We start from the raw sequence: 5,927 nt of genomic DNA on the forward strand, positions 1-5,927 counted from the left end.
TTCAATGCGACTCTACCACAGGTTGAGTGGGCTGTATCACTTTGCTGTGTTTGTACCGTTTGTACATGGCTGTACACCTTTTATTTATTAGTAAAGGAAAGTAATATTGAATTGCGTGTGGGCATTCTTTGTCAAGTTACTACATCTTTTTGGCGACGAGGATAAAACTGGATCAGCATGTACAGGGCGATGTGCTAACTAGCTAAGAAACAATGGAGGTAGTCAGCTAGCTAGCTAGCTAGCTTAATGAGCGACAGAGAGCAGCTGCTGCTGGAGGGCAACGCTGACGGTGACAACCAGCAGCACGTGGAAATCGCTAACGAGGATCAAGGACAAGTTGGCATTATAATGGCAATGTTTGGGACTATCACTGAGTTTGTGGAAGACAGCGAGGACTGGACGGAATATGTGGAAAGGTTGTGACACTTTTTATTGGAAATGGAATTACAGATGAGGCTAAACAGCGCTCTATTCTCTTGAGCGTGTGTGGGGCTAAAACCTACAAGCTAATGAGGAATTTGGCTATGCCACGGAGACCGGGAGAAATTATTTTTGTGGATCTAGTAGCTCTCGTTCAGACTCACCACAATCCAAAGCCTTCAGTGATTGTCCAGAGGTTCAAGTTTAACTGCCATTTTCAGAAAAAACAGGTCAGTCTGTTGCTAAATTTGTTGCTGAATTACGTGAGCGCTCTGAACATTGTGAGTTTGGGGCTATGTTAGAGGACATGTTCCGTGACAGATTAGTCTGTGGCATTAATGAGGACAGCATACAGCGCCGTTTGCTCGGGGAAGCCACACTGACTTTCAAGAGAGCATTGGAACTATTTGGCTCACCAAAATACAACTGAACTGGGGTGAGATAAAACACACACGAGTGACTGAGGATGTCATTCAAAAGTACCCTGAGATTTTCAAAGATGAACTGGGCACACTGCAGGGCACTGCAGTTAAGCTGTTCGTGGATCCTCAGGCTGAGCCTCGCTTTTTCAAGCCCAGGACAGTGCCTTACGCCATGAAAAAGAAAGTTGAGGATGAGTTGGAGCGGCTGCATGAAACAAACATCATTACTCCCATTCAGTTCTCCCGCTTGGCAGCTCCAATCGTTCCCGTTCTGAAAAGTGATGGCACGGTGCATATGTGTGGGGACTACAAGCTCACCATCAACAGGGCCTCTAAGCTGGATGCTTACCCGCTGCCACGGGTGGAGGACCTGTTTGTGACGCTTGCTGGAGGCAAGACGTCCTCAAAGCTTGACATGAGTCACGCCTACCAACAGCTCCTCCTGGACGAGGACTCAAAAGAGTATGTCACAGTGAACACGTACAAAGGCTTGTTCAGGTACAACCGCTTGGTTTTCAGAGTGGCATCCAGTCCTGCCATTTTCCAGAGGACAATGGAAAATCTGCTGCAGGAGATCCCTCATGTAGCAGTGTACCTGGATGACATCCTGGTTACAGGGGAGACGGAGGAGGAGCACCTCCTCCATCTGGACCAGGTGTTAAAGAGATTCTCTGAGGCAGGGCTGCGTCTGAAGCGTTGTAAGTGCACAAGCACAGAGTGTGACATACCTAGGTCACAAGATCACAGCACAGGGTCTGTGTCCTGTGGAGGACAAAGTCAGGGCAATCAAGGATGCTCCAAATCCCAAGAACGTGTCTGAGCTCAGGTCGTTCCTGGGAATGGTCAACTACTATGGTAAGTTCCTCCCTGAGCTGTCAACAGTGTTGGCTCCAATTTATCAGCTGCTCCACAAAGACTGTAAATGGAAGTGGGGGCCAGTTCAAGAGAAAGCTTTCAAGGAAGTGAAAGCACTACAACAATCAGCACAACTGCTGGTTCATTTTGACCAAGACAAAGAGATCATTCTGTCATGTGATGCCTCGCCCTATGGCGTCGGGGCAGTACTCTCTCATCAGATGGAGGATGGGTCAGAGAAACCCATTGGATTGGCATCACGCACGCTGACGAGTGCTGAGAAGGGTTATTCACAGTTAGACAAGGAAGGTCTGGCCATAGTTTTTGCTGTGAAACGCTTTCATCTGTACGTTTCCGGCTGTCATTTCACCATATGCACTGACCACAAACCACTGATGAGCCTTTTCAGTGAATCAAGATGCATTCCTCCTATGGCTTCAGCAAGGATACAGCGCTGGGCCCCTCACACTGTCAGCTTACCAGTACACTATCGTGTACAGAGCGGGGAAGGACAATGGAAAAACAGACGCATTCAGCCGTCTGCCACTACCAGAGATACCCGCCACAACCGTGGTGCCTCCTGAGACAATTTTCCTAATGGAGAGATTGTCAAACTCACCTGTGAATGCCAAACAGATCAAACAATGGACAGACCGGGATCCTATCCTGGCCCGAGTGAAAAGATTCCTTATGCAGTGCTGGCCTCCTGTAATAGAGGATGATGGACTGAGACCTTATGCCAAGCGCAAAACGGAGCTGAGTGTGCAGGATGCTGCATACTCTGGGGATCCAGAGTGGTTGTTCCACACCCTGGCCATTCACAAGTCATGGATGAGGTCCATGAGGCTCACCCCGGTGCCTCCCGAATTAAAAGTTTAGACTGATCTTTCATTTGATGGCCTATCATGGATCAGGAAATAGAAAACAAAGTGAAATCATGTTCTGAGTGCCAGATCAACCAGAAGATGGCGCCACCCGTGCCACTACATCTGTGGGAGTGGCCTGATCGGCCATGGTCCAGGCTGCACATAGACTTTGCAGGCCCTTTCGTGGGCCCCATGTTCTTTGTCATGGTGGACGCGCACTCCAAGTGGCTGGAGGCTCACATCATGAGCAACATCACAGCGACCACAACCATCGAAAAGTTTTGGCAGGTGTTTGCAACACATGGCCTGCCTGACTCTCTTGTGTCCGACAATGCAACAACCTTTACCTCTGATTTGTTCCAAGAATTCATGCGGTAAAACGGGATTCGCCATGTCCGCAGTGCGCCGTTTCACCTAGCCTCGAACGGCTTAGCGACACTGAAAGAGGGGCTCAAAAAGATGACTGGGGGAACCATCACAACTAAGCTCTCTTGGTTCTTGTTCCAGTACTGCATAACGCCACAAACAACAACAGGACAGGATCCAGCTGAGATGTTGATGGGCAGAAAGCCAAAAGCTCACCTGGATCTACTGCGTCCGGATATCAAAGCATGAGTGGAACGGAAGCAGGAGAAACAAAAAGAGAGACATGACCACCACGTGAAGGAGAGATAGTTAAAACCCAATGACACTGTCTACATCCGCAACTTCACAAGTAGCCAACCTTGGTTGCAAAGTACCATTCTGAGTCAGAGTGGTCAAACTGACTGATGGTCGAGTCATGCGTAGACACCAGGACCACATTCGCCTTCGCTATGACAAAGAAAATGCCATGTTTTCAGATGGAACAGCTTCGGGTGGTAGTATACAAGTGGAAACCCCACAGGAAACAGTATCTGAGCAACAGGGACATTCAATTGTTCCTGCAGGGGGTATTTGGACTTCCTCTCACAAACACCCAACCCGCTCCTGTCTCCTCAGACCCAGCTCCACTGGGACACGCCTTACCTGTGTCTTGTGGCACACCAGGAGTACTGCGCAGATCACAACGTAGTCACAAGCCCCCTGAAAGATTAACTCTGTAGTTGAGACCGAGAGGTTTGTGGTGTTAGTGTTTGTTTGGAACAGCAGACTTAGTTGAAAATAAATAAGGACTGTCATTTTTTGTTTGTTTACATTCACAGTAACACCAGCAGAAGTTCTAAAGTGTTGAAAATAAAATAAAACACTGATACAGTAGATATCAAATACCACCAGTTACAGTAGATATCAAATACCACCAGTTACAGTAGATATCAAATACCACCAGTTACAGTAGATATCAAATACCACCAGTCACAGTAGATACCAAATACCACCAGTTACAGTAGATATCAAATACCACCAGTTACAGTAGATACCAAATACCACCAGTTACAGTAGATACCAAATACCACCAGTTACAGTAGATATCAAATACCACCAGTTACAGTAGATATCAAGATATGAATGTATTTCACTGTATGTACACTATACAGTGATGTCAGACACACAGGCATTCTCTGTCTTTTTTGACAATACTCCACCATTGGGTATGTACAATCAACAACAAAAAATCCCTTGCAGCGGGACAAATGTCTGGACAACTTTCGCATTATCGACTGTGATTCAGGATGCAGAGAAAGGGAGAGAGATTGAGAGAGAGAGAGAGAGAGAGAGAGAGAGGGAAAGAGCAAGACATGACAAGGACATGGCCACCTCATCATATGATAAGATAAAGACCCCTAAAGGCGTGAGGTTTGGTATCAACACACAGAGAGAGAACAAACAGTGGCCTTCCTGTGGTGAGTTCATACCCTGTCTATCACTTGGTTCATGCTGAAACAATGCTGAACTGTCTAATCTGTCCTTTCGGCTGTCCTTAAACGGTTTGTTTTGTGTTACCGAAAAAAAAAACAGCTCCTGATGGTTGCTATCGATATCCATGCCTGATGGACATTGAAGACAAGGTGACGCATCACATTCCAGAATGGTTCCTTTATTGTTCCAGAGACATTGACAGAACTGTTTGTGCCTGAAAACCGGTTTGTATACATAGATGTGACTGTTAGTGAGCTCATGTTTCGTCCTTAATGCATCTTTTGTCCAGCTGGGCATGCCTTGTAACTCATACATGACTTTCTTGTTATGTTGTTGTTGTGTGGGTGTTAAGGGTTGCAGTACGGCCAACCAACACACTGAATGAGGCAGGCATTCTCTGTCTTTTTTGACAATACTCCACCATTGGGTATGTACAATCAACAACAAAAAATCCCTTGCAGCGGGACAAATATCTGGACATCTGTGTGTTGATACCAAACCTCACGCCTTTAGGGGTCTTTATCTTAGCAGAAAGAGAATGTGATAGTCAAAATGAGGCCCCATGCAAACATGACAAACTGTGTAGTGTTAACCCATGTCAACATAATGCTAAAGATTGACTAGGCCCACTACCTGGAAATGATATATGACGGGATTCTGGCTCATAAAAAGTAGTATATCGCTTCTGATGCTCCCCTTATTCGCCAGTGCTGAACTTCTCACTCAGTCTTCCTCCCGGGCCCTAAGCCCTAAACCTCCAGCTGCAGCCATGGGTCCTAGCAACAGCTGGTGAATGCATTACTCTCCCTTTCTCAGACAAAACAAGGCCCTCTCGCAGCGAGCTGCACAGGAAGCCCTGATTAAAGCACTTCCTGTCTGACTGCCTGCCAGGAGCGAGGTGGCGGTCGCGGTATTATTTTACTCCCTGCTGCACTGAGCGAGATCGCCTGATTACCCCTTGATGAAGTTAATTACCGAAATATGAGAAGCCGCTGTCGACCGCAGAGCTCTGTTATTCAAGGAATACAGGGAAGGTTGTGTACAAGGAGGGACAGGGGGACGAGGGGAGGAGTGCAGGGAAACGGGTGGGAGGTGAAATTGGTTCTCTATGTTGCTTAACTCCCTACAGCTGAGGGTTTTTGGTTGTACATTGAGATAAACTGGACCCATATAGGAGAATCAGACTTTTACCTGACTTGGATATCGCGCTTTATTCATCTCTTGTTAAACTTGATATGAGGGTGAGGTCTTCGTATGTTAGTTAGCGAATGCACTTTCTCATTTGAATACTGTTGCCTAATGTTTGTCCCCTTCTCTTTTCCACATTAGTCACAATTGGGTTTTAATGGGTCAGTCGTGTCTCCACTCGGCTCATTACTTATAGCAGCTTATGTAACCGTTGTGTAACAGCTGTGTCAATCTTTATTGAACTGCTGTTTTCATTCAAGTATGCGGAGGGGTGGTAGGATGATGTTGAGACTGTTTGTCACTGTCTGGGTGACTGGCGGGGGATAGGATGAGACTG

The 5,927-nt window shown here is 46.7% G+C and overlaps 1 pseudogene; it reads left to right on the forward strand.

Moving 5' to 3' along the window:
• The first annotated feature begins 246 nt into the window (after window positions 1–246).
• LOC106576251 (uncharacterized protein K02A2.6-like) lies at window positions 247–3,640 on the forward strand (annotated as a pseudogene).
• Window positions 3,641–5,927: the final 2,287 nt, after the last annotated feature.

The sequence above is a fragment of the Salmo salar genome, chromosome ssa17, assembly GCF_905237065.1.
Source record: "Salmo salar chromosome ssa17, Ssal_v3.1, whole genome shotgun sequence".
Taxonomy (NCBI): domain Eukaryota; kingdom Metazoa; phylum Chordata; class Actinopteri; order Salmoniformes; family Salmonidae; genus Salmo; species Salmo salar.